This window comes from Hippocampus bargibanti, linkage group LG05, assembly GCF_051943395.1.
Source record: "Hippocampus bargibanti isolate YZ-2025 linkage group LG05, ASM5194339v1, whole genome shotgun sequence".
NCBI lineage: Eukaryota > Metazoa > Chordata > Actinopteri > Syngnathiformes > Syngnathidae > Hippocampus > Hippocampus bargibanti.
The window spans coordinates 1,162,501-1,186,654 of record NC_142738.1 but is presented as its reverse complement, the minus strand read 5'-3'; the positions used below and the strand labels follow the sequence as shown (position 1 = coordinate 1,186,654).

Below are 24,154 nucleotides of genomic sequence, written 5' to 3'. Positions count from 1 at the left end.
TGTTCCCGAGCATCGATCCGCAGGAACAGGGACGCTTTATGACTAACATGAATTTCAATCATTTTCAACCATTTTAAAATTCATATTCATCCAGCGTTTTATGTGTTACCCTCACACGGGTCGCCAGGAGTATTTTTGGGAATATGGGAGGAAACCAGATTACTCGAAGAAAAGCCACCCAGGCCCGGGAGAACATGCAGACTTCACACAGGGAAGCCAGAGTCGGAATCGAACCCACGGTTACTGAACCTTGAGGTCATCGTGCTGGAAACAGACCTCATGTTACGATATTCCAATCAATATATCGGAAACGATCAATCGATGCTACAGCGTTGCAAATTAAAAACTGGCCAATAATAATAATAATAATAATAATAGATTTCATTTCCAAGTGCCTTTCAAAACTCTTAAGGTCACTTTTCAGTCACAGGATAAGTTTTTCTGTGGGTGAGCAGCGGCAACCACACGTACCAGTGCTAACTCAACCCGGAAGTAACTGAAATAGATAGAGAGCCAGCTAGCTAATAGATAGACAGCTAGCTAGATAGCCGTATAATTAATGGATAGCCATCCAGATAGCTAGTGAGCCAGCCAGATAGCTAATATATAGCAAATGGATAGCCAGCTAGGCAGCCAGCTAGATAGGTAATAGATAGCAAATAGATAGCCAGCTAGGTAGCTAGCTAGATAGCCAGCCTGGTAGCCAGCTAGATAGCCAGCCAGATAGTAATAATAATACAGGTAACATCCGACTTACGACCAGCTCGACTTACGACCACCTGTCCTTACGACCATCACCTCCAGACCAGATTTTAAAAATCGGGTCTGGTCTTAAACCCCCCCACCCCCCCGACGGCAATGAAACCTTGGCGAAATTACCAGCAGGTGCGCCGAAACAACAATGAAGGTAATGCGACGCAATCTGGTGGCTTTCTCAAAAGAACTCTAACGATGATTGTGTCATCATTTGGAGAGCGTCTGAAGGACTTTTTCAGCATCATTAATCTCGGGCAAAATTCCGAGTGCGATAAAAAAAAAAGAACAAGGAAAAAAACGAGCATAAAATGAAAAGAACTCAGCATACGTTTCCAGGGGATAATCAAGAAAGACTGTTGAATAAAACAAAAATAATACACCCACATTTCAACCAACCGCAGGAGACTGGGAGAGAGAGAAAAGGGAAGAGAGAAAAAGAGAGAAACAGAGAGAGAAAGAGAAATAGAAAGGGGGAGAGAGAAAGAAAAAAAGACAAGAAAAAAGTTTTTTTCTGTGGGTGAGCAGCGGCAGTCACACGCCAGCATTCACTCAACCCGGAAGTCACTCAAATAGATAGCAAGCTAGCTAGTGAATAGATAGCTAATAGCTAGCAAATAGATAGCTAATAGCTAGTGAATAGATAGCAAATAGCTAGTGAATAGATAGCTAACAGCTAGCAAATGGAGAGCCAATAGCGAGCGAATAGATAGCTAATAATTAGCAAATTGATAGCTATTAGCTAGCAAATAGATAGCCAATAGCTAGCGAATAAATAGCTAATAGCTAGCGAATAGTTTGCTATTAGCCAGTGAATAGATAGCCATCAGCTACTTAATAGATAGCTAATAGCTAGGGAATAATTATCTAATAGTTAGCAAATCGGTAGCTATTTGCTAGCAAATAGATAGCCAATAGCTAGTGAATAAATAGCTAATAGCTAGCAAATAGATAGCTATTAGCCAGCAAATACATAGCCATCAGCTACCGAATAGATAGCTAACATCTAGCGAATAGATAGCCAATAGCTAGTGAATAAATAGCTAACAGCTAGCAAATAGATAGCCAATAGCTAGCGAATAGATAGCAAATAGAGAGCTATTAGCCAGCAAATAGATAGCCATTAGCTAGCAAATAGATAGCAAATAGCTACCAAATAGATAGCGATTAGCCAGCAAATAGATAGCTATTAGCCAGCGAATAGATAGCCATCAGCTAGCGAATTGATTGCTAATAGCTCGCGAATAGATAGCTATAAGCACCTTTCAAAACTCTCTTTCTTTGCGTGCGCAGTAACTCAAACAGATAGAAAGCTAGCGAGCTAATACATGACGTGTTTTAGGACGACATAAACATTCAATGCAGCGTAAGAAACCTTATTCTTACTGTCTCTTCTTTCAAATGAAAAAAACAAGTTGATTCCTAAATTAAAATGAGGGCGGCTGTCCAAAATACAGGAAACATCCGACTTGCGACCAGCTCGACGTACGACCACCCGTACTTACGACCATGACCTCCAGACAGTATTTTTTTGCATTTAAATTCTACGCCTGTCACCGCAGGAGGGAGTTTGCGAGTCATTTAGCCTCCGAGTGTCCATTCAACATTTTGAATGGATTTCAATTCACGACCATTTCAACTTACGATCGTTTGGTCGGAATGGAACTCGGTCGTAAATCGGGTGTCACCTGTACAATGCAAGACATACATATTGGTTTATATAGACCAATAATGTATGTATTGCATTGTATTTCTAGACCCCTCCGAGGTCAACGGCTAACGCCAGATGATCATTAATCAACGTGGCCCAAATGATGATATGACCCGACCGCCCACATCGCTTTTCTTCACTAAGCCGTATCGATCGGATCTCGGAAAAGCTGACATTCCGACAGCTTCTCTCGTACGACTTTGGCGTGCCGGGTGCGAGTCAATGAGATGTGATTACGGCGGACGTGATTAGCGCTGACACTCCGTCAGGCCGATGATCCCATTATACACTCCCCCTCCTCCCTCACCCTCCTGTTGGTAAAACGCCGCGTTTGCACATTCGGCAGGTCACGTTCCTTCATGCTGGGTTTCACCAAATACCGACGCTCCCCAACTTACGAACAGGATACGTTCCTGAACGGTCGTTCGTAAGGTGAATTTGTTCGTAAGTTGATTCAATGCTATATTTTGGATGGGATGTATGTTGAAGGCTTATATCATATTATTAATTATTTTATTATACTTTTATTATTATTAAGATTATGTTTAAGATTTATAAAACTATGTTTCAGGCTTGCATAATATTATCACTTATTTATTATTAATTATTACTATTATGTTTAAGATTTGTAAAACTACGTTTAAGGCATTTATAAGTAACCTGTATTGGTTTGTACAAATAAATAAATATACACAAATAAGCCATTGATGAATAAATAAATACACAAAAAGGCAAATAAATAAATGCATACATGAATAAATAAATAAAGACATAAACAAGCAATAAATAAATAAGCCATAAATCAATAAATTAATACATAAGAAAATAAATAAATACCTAAACAAGCCATAAATAAACAAGTATATAAATGAATAACTGCAAAACTAAATAAAATAATAAAATCATTCAATAGAATAATTAAATAATAAATATTTAATAATCATAAAATAATACATTAATAATAGATGAATGAATCAATAAACAAATGCATAAATACATGATCAAATAAATAGATAAATAGGCCATAAATAAATAAGCCATAAATGAATACATAAATAAGACATAAATAAATAAATATAGAAATACATAAATAAGCAAATACATAAAGACATAAACAAACAATAAATAAATAAATGAGCCATAAACCAATAAAAAATAAGAACATTAATAAATGCATAAATAAAGACCTAAACAAGCCATAAATAAAAAAATAAAAATAAAATAATATGCAAGCCATAAATAAACAAGTACATGAATAATTACAAATCTGAATAAAATAATAAAATCAATAAATAGAAGAATTAATTAATAAATAAATACTAGTGTACTATAAAATAATAAATTAATAGATAGATGAATGAATAAATAATGAAATGGATAAATTATAAAACAAATAAATAGAAAATTTCAGATAAAAACATCAAAAATGTACTACCTTTCCATCTATCCTGAGCCTCAGTGGATATTAATAATAATTATAATGTAAGGAAAATGCATTGTTCTTTTTTTTCTTAAAGGACAACCGACGTCTTCAGATAAGTTGTGTCCATAATTTGTAAAATGGCTTCAAATGACTTCTCCTGAGCGTATTTGACAAAGATTCCACCGCATATAGCTATATTTTACCTTTTAAGACTCGTGCTGAATATTCCGGAAGTCTTGTTTTTGAGTTGGTGACGTGTCCGTACGTGACGTCACTGAAGGAACGCCCCTGACCGAAAAAAAAAGGACACATTGTAGCAGTCCTACCATCACGTCAACGTTTGTTTGGTCTGACAACCTCGTGTTGTCACCAGAAAGAGCCAGGAGAGGGCGTCCAAGCTCCATGTAAGGAATTTATCAGACTGTGGAAACGGGCTGATTCATTCATTACAGGAGCTCGGTGGCCATTTTCTGCCTCTTTTTGGGTGAGATGTTGCCTCAAAATAGCACGGAATAAATTCTTCAATCGATTGCAAACATGTATGCTTTCCTCTTCAGAACTATTTGAATCACATTCATGTGTAACAAGAAAGCATATTCTCCGTTGTTTTGATTCTCCAGCAATGCAAGACGTCTTGGCGTGACGTCACGAACTGGGGGCGGGACTTTCTGAAAATGCCCAATTCGCAGCTCAATTTTTTTGCAGATTTTGGACACTTGAAGTCATTTTTTTTGTTGGTGTTTTGCATTTGAATAAAAATATCATATTGCGTGTTTTGGGTATTTTAGATGCTATCAAATGTTTTTTTCAGTCAGTCAGGAAACAAAAAAGTGACGTCGGTTGTCCTTTAAGTGGCTGTAATAAATGATCACGTGACCCGACGTCAAACAGATTTCACGCGTCCACTTTTGGATTTTCTTCGCGCTTTGCCTAATTGCCCTGTGTAATTAACATGCTCGTGCGACTTCAACCAGGATGGGCTAAGCTTTCGTCTACCTGACACAACACATTAGACCGCAGCCGCTCTCACCGGCCGTGGTAAATACCCGTAAGCTTTTGGGGGGACGGGGGGGTGTTGGAAATCTCCGGCCACGATGCTGACGCCCGCCGTGTTGCAGGACAAAGCGTTTAAAAGCCTCTCAAGCTCGTCCCTTTCTTCTTCTCCAAAAGCGCTTAGTCGGCTGCCGGGCTTTGCTTGAATGGACTCACCTGTGTTGACTTCATTATTTATTTAGACACCCTTTACGTCCACACGAGACGCTCACGAGGAGCATCCGTACATTGTCAATAGCTTTTAGATTTTTTTCCACTTGGCGAGGGGAAAAAAAAATGTGGGTGTTCCAGGGTGACTTTGAGGCCTTTTGGTTCTTTTGGGGGTGTAACTAATACCCACATTTTACTTTTTTTGTCTTGTCTGTCTCGTTTTTTTTTTTCATATTTGTTGTTCAATCAGCCTGCCACGCATGTTTTTGGAATGTGGGAGGAAACCGGAGCACCCGGAGAAAACCCACACGGGCCCGGGCAGAATATCTAATCTGTATTCATGTTGGAATCATGGAACCATTTTCTTGGCGCGCGTCAACAAATGATAAATGTCAGCAGATTGCCAATGAACGAACGAATGAATGAATGAATGAATGAATGAATGAATATTATTTGTTATTGTTATATATATTTTTACTTTATGTTACTTCCAGGTTGAATGAACGCTGGCGCGTGTGGCTGCCGCCGCTCACCCACTGAAAAAATATCCTGTGACTGGAGTGACCTTGAGAGTTTTGAAAGGCACTTATAAATGAAATGCATTATTATTATAATAAATTAATAAATAAGACACCAAAACATATGCAAATAAATAAAATAAATAAATACATACATACATACATACATACATACATACATACATAAACAAACAAATAAATAAATACAACATGAATAAAAAGCCATGATAAAAAAATGAACAAATTAATACATAATTAAGTAAATACATAAACAAACTATAAATAAAAAAATACGTAAATAAATAAAGACATAAATAAGCAAATAAACAAACAAATAAATATATAAAGACACACATAAACAAACCATAATTAATTAATAAAATCCAGAATAAATAATTACGTAAAATTAACTAAGACAAAAAAATAACAAGACGCAAATGAATAAATAAATACATAAATAAACACAAACAAATACATAAAATAAGACATAAATAAACAACCCATAAATAAATGCAGACATGCATAAATAAATAAATATACTAATAAATGAATAACTAAATAATACATAAACAAATAAACACATACATAAAATAAGACATAAATTAACAACCCATAAATACATAAATGCATAAATGCATAAATAAATAAATGCATAAATAAACAAATAAAAAAATACATTAATTAACAAATAAATAAATGAATACATGAATAAACGAATAAATAAATACATAAACAAATAAACAAATACATAAAATAAGACATAAATTAACAACCCATAAATACATAAATGCATACATGCATAAATAAATAAATGCATAAATAAACAAATAAATAAATACATTAATTAACAAATAAATAAATGAATACATGAATAAACGAATAAATAAATACATAAAGTAAGACATAAATAAACAACCCATAAATAAATAAATGAATGCATACATGCATAAATAAACAAATAAATAAATACATTAATTAACAAATAAATAAATGAGTACATAAATAAATAAATAAATACATAAATAAACAAATACATAAAGTAAGACATAGATAAACAAGCCATGAATAAATAAATGCATACATGCATAAAAAATAAATGCATAAATAAACACATTAATTAACAAATGAATATATAAATAAATAAATAAATAAATAAATAAAGTGTATCATTGGGCGTCACAAGCTGGCTTCCCGCTAGGCTTGCTGACTACGGGCGGGCCTGCGAAATGGCAGGGCTTAAATGTAAGCTGATGGCCGCCAGATGGACGCCAAAGTCGTAATCTCGTCCAAGAAGCCGGTTGGTGCAACAAGGTGCACAATTCCAACAGCGGCCAGCTGTTGTCTTCCTGAAAACAACGACGTGCGCTCGCCCGCTCGCTCGCTACTTAGCGTGTCGCCTGCTTGGCCTGAACTTCACCTCGCAACAAACTTGACGGAAGTAACATAAATAGATAGAAAGCTATTCAGCCAGCTAATAGTCAATAGATAGCTTATAGCTAGCTAGCTAGATAGATAGCCAGATGTGCCATATAACTAATAGATAGCTAGCTACATACCTAGTTAGCTAGCTAGCCACACAGCTACTGGATAGCTGTCTAGATAGCCAGCCAACCTCCTAACAGATAGCACATAGTTAGCTAATAAATAGCAAATAGATAGTTAGCTAGGTAGTCAACTATATAGCTAAATAGCTGGAACATATATACAACAATATACTTTCACAACAGCTGATGCAGGAACAAAGCGCTAACATGTACAAAAGGCAAATGTTGCCCCTTTGTGGAAGGAAAAAATATGGTCAGATGTCTGACCAGCACTTTATCAGCACCCCCCGAAAGAAAAACCAAAACCCAAACAAATTCGGGAATAGCAGTGAATGAGATACAATTAGGCAACGTTCGGAATGCCTCACTAACATTTTTACACATTTGTAAACATGGCATTCAGCATTTAGTGTGAATATTTCTTGATTTGTTTATCTAGCTATCCAGCTAGCTATCTCGCTACGTATCGATTTGCTATCTATTTGCCATCTAACTCCCTGGCCGGCTATCTAGCTAGCTATCTATTAGTTATATAGCTATATAGCTGGCTGGGTAGCTATCTAGCTGGCTAGCTATTAGCTATCTATTGGCTAGTTAGCTAGCTTTCTATCTATTTCCATGATCCACTGGTGAAAAGGACATTTTGATTCTCTACGCTTTCAACTAGAACTGTTTCATAAAACAAAGAGGGCGCAGAAAGATTGAATGACTGCCTCTTAGCTATCTATTAGGTAGCTAGCTAGCTTTCTATCTATCTGAGTTACTTCTGGATTGCGTGAACGCTGGTGCGTGTGGCTGACGCTGCTCACCCACGGAAAAACGTATCCTTTGACTGTAAAGTGACCTTGAGAGTTTTGAAAGGCACTTAGAAATGAGATTTATTATTAGTATTATTATTATTATAAATAATTGAGATTGTTTTTTTTTAATGCGTGAAGAGTTCACGGAGAGGTGACGGAAAGTGCGGCAAAAATGAGTCAAGCTCTTATCCTGCGCCGGGTGTATCATTTCAAATCGATAGCGTTCGGCCTGAATCTATAGCTGGCCATAAACAAGACGCAGCAGCCATGACGCAGACACTTGCCGTTTTTAGGACGCCATTATTTTGTCACCGTTTGTGTCCCTACGCAACAAAGATAAAAATAATACAAATAAAACAGAGCAAAAGATATGAAACGGAACGCCGGACTGAAGCGCTAACGCGGCTCATGGAAGGAGACAGATAAGCATTCAGACCTACCGGCCATTTACAAGATCCAATTAACTTAATCTGCATGGATGAGGTCAGTGGGAGGAAGCCAGCGGGGGGCACACGGGCCGGCGTCAATACACACCTGCCTTCACCTTGACATACAAGTTAAATTTATCCCACAACGGGGCTAAAAAGGTCAAAACGATCTCATCTCAAATCGCCCTTTTCCATTGAAATGAATGGTGAAGCCGTTAATCCGTTCCAGGAAACCAAAAATGCGTTCAATTTGTCAATCAAAGTTTGAGCTCATTAAAAATTGATGCATACAAAGTGATAGCAATAAGCTAGTGGACCATACTAGCGATGTGTAGTGTAGAATGGTCTTTTGTTTTTAGGTTTAGTTTAAGAGAAGACACCAACCTTGAAGCCTGTAATTCCAAGTGGAATTAAAAAAATTTAAATTCAACAAAAACTTCAATTGAAAAAAACTTGTGTCTCAAAAGTTGTTACCTCATTCACTGCCAGACCATGTGCAATGTCCAATGCCATGGTTTTTGTCATTGTCACTCAAATTCCAGGACCCACAGGATACTGAGTTTTTTAGGACGACATAAACATCCAATGCAGTATAAGAAAACTTAGACTCTCTTCTTTCATCTAAAGAAAAGAGTTAATTACTAAATTATATGGGTCTGGAGTTATCTGAGCTTGAAATGGGGGCGGATGTACAAAATATGATAAAATCCATACATTTTGATTTATATAGCGCTTTAACAACAGCTGAAGCTGAAACAAAGCGCTAATGTGGACAAAAGGGAAATGCTGCCGTCTTGTGGAAGGGGAAAAAACTTTGCCAGAGGCCATGGATGGATAATAATAATATTCATTAATAATAATAATAATAATAATAATAATAATAATACAGTAAAGTCTCGTTATATCGATATCGGATATATCGATAGTCCCGGTTATATCGATACTATTTCTATGCACGCACGGAGAAAATTACATGCAAACAGGGTCGGATATATCGATAGTCCCGGTTATATCGATATTTTTTCCGACTCCCTTGAATATCGATATAACGAGACTTTACTGTAATAATAATAATAATAATAATGGAATTAGTTTGTAAGGACCAGCAAATCATTTCCTAGATTTAAAAGCCAGCGCAGTATGTGGCGACCACACCCACAACGGCAGCCGGCAATGATTTTGACTCTGAGCTAGGATAAAAAAAAAAATATAAAAATAAAACATAAAAAAAACACATCAAGAGAATAATATATTTTTTTTAAAAAAAGGGAAAATAAGAGTATTTTCCAGCAAAACACATCTTGATTTATGAGGCCGAACAGGCCGAGCGTCGTCTCAAAGTTGCCTCGGCAAAGTCATTTCAATTTGCCGCTTGACGATTTATCTTGCGGGATAGCGACGGGCTCATGAACAAAAGCAGTTTTCCCCCCACCCCCGAGCGCCAGGGGGGACGTTTAAGAAGAGGCGCGTATAAGCCCGCCGTCGTGCTCTGATAGATGACGTCCCCCCGCGTTCATGACAAAACAAAAGCATGCTTGCTTTTGTCGCAGCCTGAAAACGAATTGAGGGAGGGAAAAGGGGCTATCCAGGGCGGACTGTTAGCTTCTCGCTAACACACTGGACGGAAGCTTTAACTCATTCAGTGCCATTCCCGTCGACCCCCATTTGGTCCTGTATCACCTCATCAGCACGACTAAGCCTACGTGGTAAGAATCTAAGAAGTCTGTTGTAAGCACGATCCAAATTTAGTGAAGCCGTTTGCTGTTTTACAAAAATGGCTTCATTTACTTCATTTACGCGATGGAACCCGTCCCCCACAGAAAATGGCGTAAGATCGCTAGGGTAGGTGTGGAAAACGGAGGTAGCATATGGCGTGGTTTTCATTCCACATCAAGCGATTGCTCCTGATGTGAGGTAATGAGGGCTCGGTAAATGAGCCGTATGGCCACATTCAGATCCTCGGGAGTCATCTCAGCCTCCGTAACGCGAGCTTTCCTCTCAAAACCGAAGCTACGTATGCAAATGGAGAATAAATTATTGAACCGCTCGCTCGGAATTTCCTCGCAATCGGCGCCGGCTTTGTGTCCACTCCAGTGCCAAGAATTGTGTCATTTCTACTCAATTCCAGGACCCACAGAATATTGAGTTGACTCAGGATTGATTCTGGATTGAGTCAGACATAGCCCTACTGAAGGTCTCGCAATGACAACATAAACATTCAATGCAGTGTAAGAAACCTTAGACTCTTCTATCATCAAAAATGTCAATTTCATTTAGCTCTAGAGCAGTGGCGGACCGTGAAGGCCTGCAAAGCCTTCTCTGCTGGCCTAGAAATATCTTAATCACAGACTGATGCTAACTCATTCACTGCCAGACATGTGTAAAAACGTGTCCGCTCTAGTGCCAGGGCTTTTGTCATTTTGAATCCAATTCCAGGACTCACAGAATATTGAGTTGATTCTGGATTGATTCAGACATAGCCCTACTGAAGGCCTAGCGATGACTACATAAACATTCAATGCAGTGTAAAAAATCTTAGACTCTCTTCTGTCATAAAAAAAAATGTTTGTGGATTTTATTTGTCTCTAGAGCAGTGGAGGACCGTCAAGGCCTGCAAAGCCTTCTCTGCTGGCCTAAAAATATCCGATTAAACGACTGATGTTAATTATATTTTGTCCATGAATTCTTGAATGAACTCATTCACTGGCATGGACAAAAAGGCAATTCTGTGGAAAAGAAAAAAATATTTACCAGAGGCCACGGCCAGTGCTTTATCGGCACCCAAGAATGAAGACCCAAAAGGCAAACAAATTCGGAAATGGCGTTCCACGTCACGCTATTGGCAGCGAATGAGTTAATTAACGACGTTTCCCCACTTGCCGCGTATTAGCTCCCACGGAAAAGCCGATCGAAGTCCCGCGCAACGTCGGGGGTGTTGACAAGGGATTTGCGGCGTCTTGACCGCGGACGGGGTGACCTTGTCACGGATCCACTCGAGGCACGCCAAATACCTTCCATCTTTCTTTTGTCCGAATGTGAGATTGGGCCTCCCTTTTCTCGGATTAGCCGCTCGGCTACGATTGGGGGGGCGGGCGGTGCGTTGGTCTTCTCGTCGTATCTTTACGACCTCGACGACTGGGAGAGCGAGATAGCGAGGACGGCGAAATGCGAGGACGGCGGGCTGGCGAGGACGGCTTAGGCGAGTCGTTGCTTTTTTTTTTCGCTTTTAATTGCTTGCGTCTCCCGCGGGGCTCGTTGCTTAAGCGCCCTGAAAAGTGGTGTTGTTTTCCCTCCTCATAATCTTTGATTATATGAAGGTCAGCGGTAGAGGGGGCGGGGCTACAAGGGGTCGAATGCAGGTGGATAACAGAGAATAGCGCCACGTGTTGTGAGAAACGCGTTTGACCTTTATTACGTCCGCCGCGCCGACTTTGCGCTCCCGTTCGAATTTAACGGCTTTTGAATAGCTTCTTTCTTCCGTTTTTAAATTCGGATTAGTAGCCCCCGCATACCCCCTCCTAGCCCCCAGTTGGTAGCAATCGCGCCATTATGTGCGGGTTTTATCGGGCTAATGAAGGATTCGTAGTTCTCTCAACGGACAGCGATTGAAGCTGTCGTAGCGTAGCGCCTAAATAGGCCTACGGCGGCTTTCAGAGCCTTGACGATAAAATAAATATATGTATTTATTTTCATTTTTAATATTTTTAATATTTTATTTTTTATTTTAATCAATTAATTTATTTATTATTATTTTTTTGTGAAAATATACAATTGCTTTTCCTTCCTTGATATGGACAAACAGCAATAAAAAAATATAAAAAAAACAACATTATTTCAATTGAAACCCGAAACTTCGGGACATTCTTGCTATTTGTTTTAGCTCGTTTAACGCTGCCAACGTTTCATTTAGTTTTCAATATGATTTAATTTCTAGAACACAAATGATTTTTTCCCCAACTTTAGTTTTTGATGGTCAGGTATTTTTAATGTATTTTTTTAACTAGCGCTATATCAATCAATATGTATTGAATTGTATTGTGTAAAAACGAAGTGAATCCAGTCGAATTTCTCCCTGACGTAGCGAATCTCAAGGCACCATATGTACCCATCGTATGTCAAATATGGCGGACAAACGTCGTGACGTGAAAACAGAGTCAATGTCGAAACCTGCCCGACAACAGCAGTTGATTGGTCCCGATACTCTGCGTCCCAATGTCCCCTCCAGGCGTTTTGATCAATAATCTCCATCGGCAAAAAAAATAACGAACTAAATAAATAAACATCTCCTCGACATATTCCCACGATACACAATCAACCGCTTGATTTTATGTTCATGATTCATCATCCAAGGGGGCGGGCGCTGCGAGTGATTTATGGCAGCGTTGGCATGGAAACGCAACGAATTAGGGGAAACAGGAGGACGGCGTCGTTTCAATGAAACATTTGAACCCGATCAAGATGGCTGAAGGTCCTGTCCTTGTGCAAATATACGGTGAAGATACAGTGATACCTTGGCTTACAAACTTAATTGGTTCCCAGACAGAGTGTGGAAGGCGAAAAGTGTTTATCCCAAAAATTAATTTCCCATAGGAAACCATTAAAATGAGAATAATCCGTTCCCAGGTCCACATAAAACATAATTTTCTACTTTCTAATTTTCTAAGCCCACAAAATATACCTTATTTTATGTATAATAAATGTGCTATGGTATTATAATTAAAAAAATAAACTGTACTATATAATAATATCATTTTATTGACCTTTGTGATGGTTGTTGATGGCTTGATGGAATGTCGTGTCCGCTTTCATCTGCATTAAACACTTGATGAGGAACGTAGCCTTCTTCTTTCACCATTTTGAGGAACGATCCCTTGTCGGTGGTTTCTCTGCAATAATTTTACCTTGTTCCTGCATCAAGTGTACAGATAGCTTGTGCGGGTTATTTGTGGAGCCTGATTGATGGGATATTTTGGGATGGCTCAATATGTATCCCGAAAAATTGTTTGTATGCCAAGGTAAAAATGTTTTCATAAATGTAACGTTCGTAAACCGAAAAGTTCGTAAACCAAGGTATCACTGTACTCATCTTGCGGCGCCAGCATTTTTCTGACGACGACCATATAAACACTGCATTTTTAATCCCATTTTATAACCCTTAATGAACCTCTGAAATATCTCGAACGAAGCACGGTCTGATAATTTTAGCCCCCCCCCCCCCCTAGCCCCTTCCTCACTTGCTTTGTGCCTCTGTTTGTGATTACAGCAAGCGTAGGTTGACGCCCCATCTCAGCTACTTTGAGTGAAAGCAGGTCACAGTGGGATGCGGTTATTAATAATCTGCGCAAAGGGTTGCCATTTGATTGCTTTGGGCTCCCTGTTTACTTGATTGAGGAACAATAAACGGCAGAGTGTGGCTTTCAAACAATATTTCATCGCCTATCCACACACACAAAAAAAAAATACATAAAATTGTGGAGGGCAGCACACTGAAGTTGTTGGTTCGTACCTCTGCCACATTACCGGTTTGAATCTTTTGCCAAAAGATGCACATTAAGTTTGATTTTATATAGCTTGCTAGCTATCTAGCAAGATGGATAGCTATACATAGACATAGAAATACCTAGCTGGGCTAGCTTGAAAAAAAATTAAGCTAGCTCGATAGCTAAATACCTCCCTAGCTAACTAAATACCTCCCTATCTAGCTAGATACCTATATAGCTAGCTAGATTCCTAAATAGCTTGTTTGCTAGCTTGCTATCTTGCTGGACGGACGGATGGATGGATAGATGGAGAGAGACACAGAGAGAGAGACAGAGACAAAGACAGAAAGAGAGAGAGACAGAGAGAGAGAGAGAGAGAGAGAGAGAGAGAGAGAGAGAGAGAGAGAGAGAGAGAGAGAGAGAGAGAGAGAGAGAGAGAGAGAGAGAGAGAGAGGTACATAGATAGACAGCCAGCTAGCTTGATAGATAGACAAACAGCTAGCTTGCTAGATGGACAGACAGCTAGCTAGCTAGACAGCCAGCTAGCTACCTAGAAAGATGGACAGCTAATTAGCTAGAATGCTAGATAGATAGATAGATAGATAGATAGATAGATAGATAGATAGATAGATAGATAGATAGATAGATAGATAGATAGATAGATAGATAGATAGATAGATAGATAGATAGATAGATAGATAGATAGATAGATAGATAGATAGATAGATAGATAGATACTACTGTAGATATAAATCATGATTTATCTTTCTTGGCCAATCTGAAGAACACAAGGACTTTGTCTCTGGTAGCATGAGCTCCACTAGTATAACGAGTAACTACGACAAAGACACGACATATTTGTGTCCAAAGACTTTCTGTCATGTCAGGGAACTATTATGCCGTCGTCGCAGCCAACAACAATATGCAGAGTCACGGAGCAGAGATAAAGTGACAAAGCGGTGCACGGCACTACGGTGACGGCTAGCGCAGTTGGTGAAGATCATCGCTGCGCCATTTTCAAGTGGCCAGTAAGCCGTCAATGTTGGATAACTTCAGCTGTGCAATTACACAATCACATAAAAAGTCTATGAGCACTTGGAAGTATCTGGTGGATGGATGAATGAATGAATGAATGAATGGTCGAGTGGTGTGTCGTTAAATGTCATGAGTGGGGGCAGAGCAGCCGAAAGCTCTGCCCCCCAGCGTGCTGAGACGGGCCAGGGGGCACACAGAGGTGGTGGGAGGAAGAGGATCTGAGGCAACGAGAGGGAATAGAATGACATAAAAAGTCTATGAGCACTTGAAAGTATCTGGTAAATGAATGAATGGATGAATGAATGAATGAATGGTCGAATTGTGTTTCGTTAATATGTCATGAGTGTAAGACAGCGAATTGACCCTGGAATGAATTTCTCGAGTTTCGATTCCCATGACTTGGAAATATTAATATTAATGCCAAAACGTCAATTAATGGCAGCATGCTGCACAGATAGTCGAATGCTAATGTAGGGAAGCTATCTTTAAAAAACACTTTTTTTTACAGTCAGTTTCAACCAATTTGAATAAATAAGGTTTCTTGAATGCATTATTTTGAAGTCCAACACAACCAACAACAAATGTTGGCGGCAAACAAAGCAGGAAAAAAAAATGTCGCCGCCACATGAACCTGAAATATAAATTAATAATTCAAAATGTCATTTTTGGATTAGCGTACACAATAATTATGTTAATGCCCGCAACATCACAGGATATTCCGGAGGAAATATTGCATTCGCTTTCTGCACCAATGGAGGTGAAGTGGGGGACAAAGTGCGATTGCGTCCCCGAGCGAGCGCCGCGTTCACGGGAGCTTGGAATCGAGGAGCCTGAATTTGGGATTCGTCAGCAGAAACGATAAGGTGCAAAGCTGCCGGGGGGGGGGGAGACTTTGACGCTACAAAGAGAAGATAGCTTCCCCCCCTCCCCCCCAAAAGGGAAAGGTGTGAGAACTCTCCGAATAACCTCACGCTACGACTCAGTTTTGTACCCGAGGCACATGTCGATGTAGCATGCTAATTGTGACCGTCTCAATTAGCATGCTTTGCAGAAATACAAACGACATGTAGGCGGGTTGATCGGGGAAACAAAAATAAACAAACAAATCAATAAATAGGTAAATAAATAGATAAATAGATAAATAAATAAATAAATACATACATACATAAATAAATAAATACGTAAAAAATAAATACAAAATTAAATGCATAAATAAATAAGGAAATACATAATAATAATAATAATAATGATAATAATAATTATTACAATAACAATAATAATAATAATAATAATAATAATAATAATAATAATAATAATAAATGAACCCATAAATAAATGAATAAAACACAGGTAAATAAATACATATTGAATAAAAGCAAGCAAATAAAAAATAAATCCATAAATAAATAGATAAATAAGTACACAAATAAATAAATAAATAAATAAATAAATAAATACGTAATTAAATAAATAAATAAATAAATAAATAAGGTACATCAATAATTAAATACATCCAAAACCAAATACACAAATAAATAAACAAATACATAAATACAAAATAAATAAAATACACCCAAAAATAACTGAACACCTAAGTAAATAAAGAATTTATAAAAGCAAATAAACAAATAAATACACAGATAAAATAAATACATAATTAAATAGGTAAATACATAAATAACTACATACCAAACCGAATGCATAAATAAATAATTAAATACATAAAAATAAATAAAACATAAGTAAATAAATAAATAAATAATAAAAGCAAATACATAGGAAAACAAACAAATAAATACATAAATACAAAATCAAATACAAATAAGCAAATAAGCAATACATAAAGAAAACAAATCTGTAAATAAAAACAAACTACATGAATAAAAAAATAAAAATTTAATACATAAGTAAATAAATAAATTATAAAAACAAATACATACATAATAATGCTAGATTCTAAATGATAGCTAACTTAAGATAGCTAACTTGATAGATACATAGATAGATAGATAGATAGATAGATAGATAGATAGATAGATAGATAGATAGATAGATAGATAGATAGATAGATAGATAGATAGATAGATAGATAGATAGATAGATAGATAGATAGATAGATAGATAGATAGATAGCAAGTAGTTAGGAGCAAGGTAGCCAAATAGACAGCCAGCTAGATAGCTAGCTAGATAGCCAGCTAGATAGATAGATAGTTAGCTATTAGTTTTCTATTAGCCAGCTAACTAGCTTTCTATCTGTTTGAGTTATTCCAGGTTGAGTGAACGATGGCGCGTGTGGTTACCACTGCCCACGCACATAAAAACTTATTCCGTGACTGTAAAGTGACCTTGAGAGTTTTGAAAGGTGCTTATAAATGAAATGTATTATTATTATTATTATTATTATTATTATTATTATTATTATTATTATTATTACAATACATACATGAATCGAATCTCTTCCTCATAGTATTTCTGCCTTCCTCACTGTGACATACACACACTCGCAGCGGACAACGAGGCACTTTTAGGTGACTAGCATTGCTACAAGGCTATTTGAATTTCAAGATATTCATAACAATAAGCAAAATCACTTCACGAGTTCTTTTCGCAATCATGACGGTAACAATCGCGGCTGAAAAGTCCGTCATTGTTTTCCTGTCTTTGTTTTTGTCACCGCCAACACAATCCGCACGTTCCGCCATGATTAGCACGCCGCCACCCTCACCCCAAACGACTTCACGCATACAAAACGACTTAACGGCAGTTAGTGTCAGAAGAATAAACAAACCACCACAACGTCGTCGCTGTCCACTGGGAGCTAATAAACACCTCGTCGATCCAGGAGGTGTCAAGCTAACACCTGGGAGGAGGAGCAGGACGACGACGACGACGACGACGCCATCTCCGAGAGCTCAAAACAAGCCCAAGCGAAGCCGCTCGTACCATTTGACCGCTAGCCCCGCGAAACTGTCACTTTGCGCTAGCGTCAAACATGGCTTCCAACATGGCAGGCGACAAGGACCCGCGACGGCGCGGACGGCCTCCATATTGGATGTGTCGCTCGACAGGTATCATGAGTGGCAGCTGACAACTGTCAATCAAATCACAATTTCAAAATGACTGCGGCCATTTTAGCAGTCAACATACAAATGGTTGACGTCAAACAATACAGTGATACCTCGGTTTACGAACCGCTTGCCTTACGAACTTTTCGGCTTACGAATGCTAAATTGATGAAAATTTAACCTTTGGTCCATGTTAGCGCTTTGTTCCAGCTTCAGCTGTTGTTAAAGCGCTATATTATTTATTATTATTATTTATTTTAATATTTTTTTACTTTGTTACTTCCAGGTTGAGTGAACGCTGGCGCGTGCCTGCCGCTGCTCACCCGCAGAAGAAAATATCCTGTGACTATAAAGTGTCCTTGAGAGTTTTGAAAGGCGCTTCAAAATGAAATGTATGATGATGATGATGAAGATGATGATTCTTATTATTATGATTCTTCTTCTTATTATTATTATTATTATTATTATTACTCTTATTATTATTACAACTATTATTATTATTTTTATTATTTTTATTTTTATTATTATTATTATTATTATTTATTTATTTATATTAACCAATGTAGATGTTTTGCATTGTATTTTGGACAGCTGCCCTCATTTCAAGCCCATATTACTCCAGACCCATATCACTTAGGAATGAACTCTTTTTTTTCTGATAAAAGAAGAGATTGTAAGATTTCTTACGCTGCATTTAATGTTTACGCAGTCCTAAAACTCAATATTCTGCGGGTCCTGGAATTTAAGGTGATAATGACAAAAACCCTAGCAGTGGATTGTAGACATTTTCGCACATGGTCAATGAGTTTAATGTTGTTTTTGCTTTGACTTAAGAGGAAAAAATTGAGATAAGAGCACCGCGTGGTGACAGTGATCTGTTTGACGACAAGCAGCACTTCTGTTCACCGTTTGCTTGTTTGTTTGTTTTTTTCTTTTTACAGATGACACATAAATATCTACCAATAATATCATTGAAAAATAAAGCCGGAAAAAAAAGCTCAACTCTACTTTTTAATGATTTAAATCAAAGCTATCAATGAAAGATAACCTTCCAGATGCCACACCCTTTTCTTCCTGGTCTCTCCTTGAATGGCAACAATTCAGCTGAGGGTGGGTGGGGGTATTTTTTTAAAGGGGGGGGGGGTATTGAACATCATACCTCGCCGCGGGTTGCCTCTCTTATACTTGTCCCTCCCCGAGGCTATTGATAACCCAACCACACTTTATGACTATCCGCATGCCGTTGTGATGCTTCTCCTGCACTTGCGTTGTTCGCAAACAAGATGCAGGCAAGGGAGGGGGGGTTTGGAGGGGGGGGGGGCGTAATAAGGGTGAAAGGGGGGGGAGGGGTGATGTTGCCAAGACACCCAAGATGCGCCTTCTTGTAGTTGACAACGTAAGATCATGAATTTTGTTTATGTATGTATATGTGTGTGTATGTGTGTATTTGTGTATGTGTGTGTATGTGTGTAAGTGTGTGTGTGTGTGTGTGTGTGTGTATGTGTGTGTGTGTGTGTGTGTGTGTGTGTGTGTGTGTGTATGTATGTGTGTATTTGTGTGTGTGTGTGTCTATGTATGTGTGTATGTGTGTATGTGTGTGTGTGTGTATGCGTGTGTATGTGTGTGTGTGTGTATGTGTATGTGTGTATGTGTATTTGTGTATGTGTGTATTTGTGTGTGTGTGTCTATGTATGTGTGTATGTGTGTGTGTTTATTTGTGTACGTGTGTATGTATGTGTGCGTGTGTGTGTAAGTGTGTATGTATGTATGTATGTATGTATGTATGTATTTATGTCTGTATTTATTTATTTGTGCATTTCTGCATTCATGTATTTATTTATGTATTTATTAATAAATCGGGGGGTCGGGGGGGGGTGACGGAGGGATCTGCGAATTGGCGGGGGGGTGGGGGGTGTCATCAAATGCAGGATGCAACCCATTCAGCAAATAAGCCATCTTTACAGATGAGGCTGGCAATGTTAGCACAGCCGGCGAGATCAATACGAAACCCTTCAAGGGTGGTGTGGGGGGGGGAGGGACGTCAGGGAGGGAGGGGAGGAGGGGGGGGGTCTGCAATCACATTCACGGGACAATTACAATGTGATTAATGGCTCAATCCCCCTTTTTTTTGCACACGCGCACACCAAAAAAAAAAGCTACGATTCCTTTCGGGTTATTACCTGAAGGGGGCGCACATCGACGTGGACTTTATACGGAACCCCCCCCCCATTTTAAAGTCACCGGCGTCTAACATGTCACGTGGCCAAGGAAAATAAAATATAAATAACGCACCTGCGGTGGTCCTCAGCGCCGCAGTTGCTGAGCATCCTTTCGCATTTCCGACCGCGCGATAGCAACTCCGAGTCCGCGACTGATCCGGGAGGGCGTGGGGGGGGGAGGCGCACGCTAACACACGAGACCAAGTGGGAGGACGCTCAGAAAAATAATAAACAAGTCGATAAGAAGAAGAATTAAAATTAAAAAAAAGCTAGATCCACTTGTGGTGGGCGGAGGGAGAAAAATGGCGTTTTGCATCCGTTTTGAACGACTGCGCGACTGGACGCTGCGTCCCGCAATGAGGAGGAATGCAAATGGGAGGCGGAATGGATGGAAGGACGGGAGAGGGGAGGGGAGGGAGGGAGGGGAGGGAGGAGACGAAAGGGGGGGGGGGTGAGGAAGAGAGGGAGGATCCACTCCCACGCGTGGATCGCGCACACACTAAGGTACTCTTCGGTGCCTTTTTTTGTCATTTATTCTCCATTTGAATGTTCATTTGACTTCGCATCAGTAACACCCCCCCCCCGCCATGACACGGGGGGGGGGGTTGCTGTGAAGAAGGGTCCCGCTGTCATGTTGACGAGGAAATCAAGCAATGAAATCAGATTGAAGTGTGAGTGGGTTGTGGGGGTTGTAATTCCACTCGCCAGGGCCTGATGGCGCTGTGGGCTTCAGTTCGTGCGCCTTCGATTGTTTTGACATGACATCTATATATCTCAAATAGATAGAAAGCTAGCTGGCTAGCCAATAGATAGCTATATATATATATAGACCAGGAAAGGACAAATGGAGACATTTTGCCCATCGTCTTCCGGATTTTGTCCAGTTTGATATTGGTGTAAATCAAGAGGAAGGAAGGTTGATGGGGAAGATGGAGGATGGGTGCGAAAGTTGCAAAGAAAGTTACATTTCAAATAAAGTTAGAGATAAATATATATAAAAAAACAATATATATAGATATATATATATATAGAATGAAAAAAATCTATCTACAGTACCTCGGTCTGACCATAATCTGTTCCAGAAACCTGACCGATTTGTTCGTAAACTGAAACAAGATTTTCCAATGATATCAATGTCAATTTTTTAAATCCGTTCCAAGTCTAGAAAACAACTTTTTTAAAAGCACTTTTAACAATTTCACAGCGTAAACTGGATAATAATAATAATAATAATAATAATAATTATTATTATTATTATTATTATTATTATTTTTCAAGCACCTTTCAAAGATCTCAAGGACACTTTACAGTCACACCTGCTCACCCACAGAAAAACGTATCATGTGACTGTAAAGTGACCTTGAGAGTTTTAAAAGGCGCTTGAAAAAAAAAAAAAAATATATATATATATATATATATATATATACAGTGATACCTTGGCTTACGAACTTTATTGATTCCCAGAAAGTGTAAGGCAAAAAGTGTGTATTCCAAATATTAATTTCCCATCGGAAACCAATAAAATGAGAATAATCCGTTCCCAGGCTCATAAAACATAATTTTCTACTAAACAAGCCTTAAAACTACATAAAATATATCATATTTTATGTAGAATAAATGTGCCATGGTATTGTAATTAAAGAAATAAACTGCACTCTATAATAAGGCATGATGAGGCGCATGGTCAGCTTTTGAAAAAAAAACTATTCTTTTAGGTGCGCCTTATTATAGCGTCTGTGCATCCGCAAGCGTTTTTCTTTCACTTATTCCCCACACCCCCTCACGCGTATATATATATATATATATATTTTTTTTTTTTTGCACGGACCCTCAGAGCAACTGAAACCATTCAGGCGTCACGGCGACATGTAAATGTCATCAGCATCAGTTCACGCATGGCCAAGATACTCTTGCTGGAGTTCAGTTGTAGTTCTCGCCACTTTAGGACTCTTTCCATTCATGTGTGTGTGTGCGTTTGGATGACTAGTCTCGTGAGGACCACTAACATTTTATTCCACGTAGTGAGGACATTTTTGACAAGTGAGGACCTTTTGGCCTGTCCTCACAAGTTTTTCATTCTAAAGGCTTCGAGAGGGTCTATATATGCATCTGTTAAAGTTTCAGAGAGGTCCTCACAAATTCACCCAAAATGATTTTTTTGGTGTGTATTTTCATTTTACTTGGATACACACTTTTTACTGACTGTATGTGTTTATGTGTGTGTGTGTGTGTGTGTGTGTGTGTGTGTGTGCGTGTGTGTGTGTGTAATGGTGTAACAATTCCTTGGAGGTACGGGGGGTGGGGGAGGGATGCAATAGGCAGGGAAAAGGGGCGTCTTTTGCTTTCCGGATGACTACGCATGACCTGAGCTGAGCAGATTTTGACTCTCAAAGGTAAATCAGCAGTTATTCGGCACTCCAAGTTTATGAAACATAGACAATTTTTTCAAGAATAAAGTCTAAATGTTGCCCACAAAACAATTACAGCACTTAATTTGAAGGAGCAAAGTAATAATACGGTGAAATATGTATTAATTTTATTAAAAACCAGAAGGAAAAAAATAATTCTGTATTTTCTGGTGTATAAGGCACACTGGAGTACAGTGATACCTTTGCTTACGAACTTAATTGTTTCCCAGACAGAGTGTGTAAGGCAAAAAGTGTGTATCCCAAAAATGTATTTCCCATAGGAAAACATTAAAATGAGAATAATCCGTTCCCAGGTCCCCATAAAACATAATTTTCTACTTATTTTTCTAATTTTTTAAGCCTTAAAACGACACAAAATATACCTTATTTTACGTATAATAAATATGATATGGTATTATAATTAAAGAAATAAACTGCACTGTATAATAAAGTCATTTTATTTACCTTTGTGATGGTCGTTGATGGAATGGAGTGGCCGGTTTCATCAGCTGTCTATCGAGCTAGCTAGCTAACTTGCCAGCTGTCCATCCATCCATCCATCCATCCATCCATCCATCCATCCATCCATCCATCCATCTATCAAGCTATCGAGCTAGCTAGCCATTGAGCTATATAAGTAGACTTTGACTTGGGCTCTTATTTCTGCATTATTATTTGTATTATTATCATATTTTTTTTGCTGTGTTGAAAAAGTAAGGGAAAAAAAGAAAGAAAGAAAGAGAAAGAAAAACAAAATGTCTTTTGAGGATGCGTTTGATGAGACGGGCCGAGCTCTCTCTGACTAAGAGCAGCAAACAGAGGTAACAAAGGAGCGCGCCTCTACGGCTTTTCAAAAGTATCAATAATTCATTTCGCCTGCCGGCACGCATCCCCTCAATCCTCACCCCTAACCTCACCACCCCCCACCGCCCTTCATCGGCCTGCAGAGATGGCCCGAAGGCTGTCACTCACGAAACCAAACCCGCTGTGTGTAAAAATAACAATTACAACAAAAAATTAGCAGCCGGCATCTGTCCTCAAACAAAATAAATACAAATAAAATGTCCGCCAATGTCTGTGAAGCGTAATCAATGGCGGTCTCCGTTATTAGCATTGAGCTAAATGGACGTAAGTACAGCAAGACGTTGCGGGCATTTTAAATCCCCGATAGGTCATTCTCGTTGTTTGATGTTTACTTTGACTGTCGACTTTGACGGGGCGTGTCAATCAATGGCGTAAAGCCTCTTTTGGAGGAATTTTTCATTGCTTTTCGTTAATCAGATCACTGTCACCACGCGGTGTTCTTATCTCAAATTTCTGCTCTTAAACTAGCGACTAGATAGCTAACAGCTAGCGAATAGATAGCCAATAGCTAGTTATGAGCTAGCGAATAGAGGGCTATTAGTACTTGAGACGTGAAACAAAATGGCAGACCAAACAATGAACACCCCTAAAGATCGTGTAAACAAAACAAATACTACTACTACTACTACTAATAATAATAATAATAATAATACATTTAATTTCTAAGCACCTTTCACAAATCTCAAGGTCACTTTACAGTCAC

At 38.6% G+C, this 24,154-nt stretch overlaps 1 protein-coding gene across 2 annotated transcripts in view; it reads right to left on the bottom strand.

The window, feature by feature from the left end:
* lingo1a (leucine rich repeat and Ig domain containing 1a) overlaps window positions 1-24,154 on the bottom strand; it is a 64,347-nt gene that overhangs the window by 5,542 nt on the left and 34,651 nt on the right. The window contains exon 1 of one of the 2 annotated variants that reach the window (XM_088996869.1): window positions 20,253-20,528. The exons of the other annotated variant lie outside the window; for it this stretch is intronic. The gene's annotated coding sequence lies outside the window, so the exon portion shown is untranslated. Of the gene's footprint in view, window positions 1-20,252; window positions 20,529-24,154 lie in introns of those variants that run through there. 2 annotated transcript variants of the gene reach the window in all.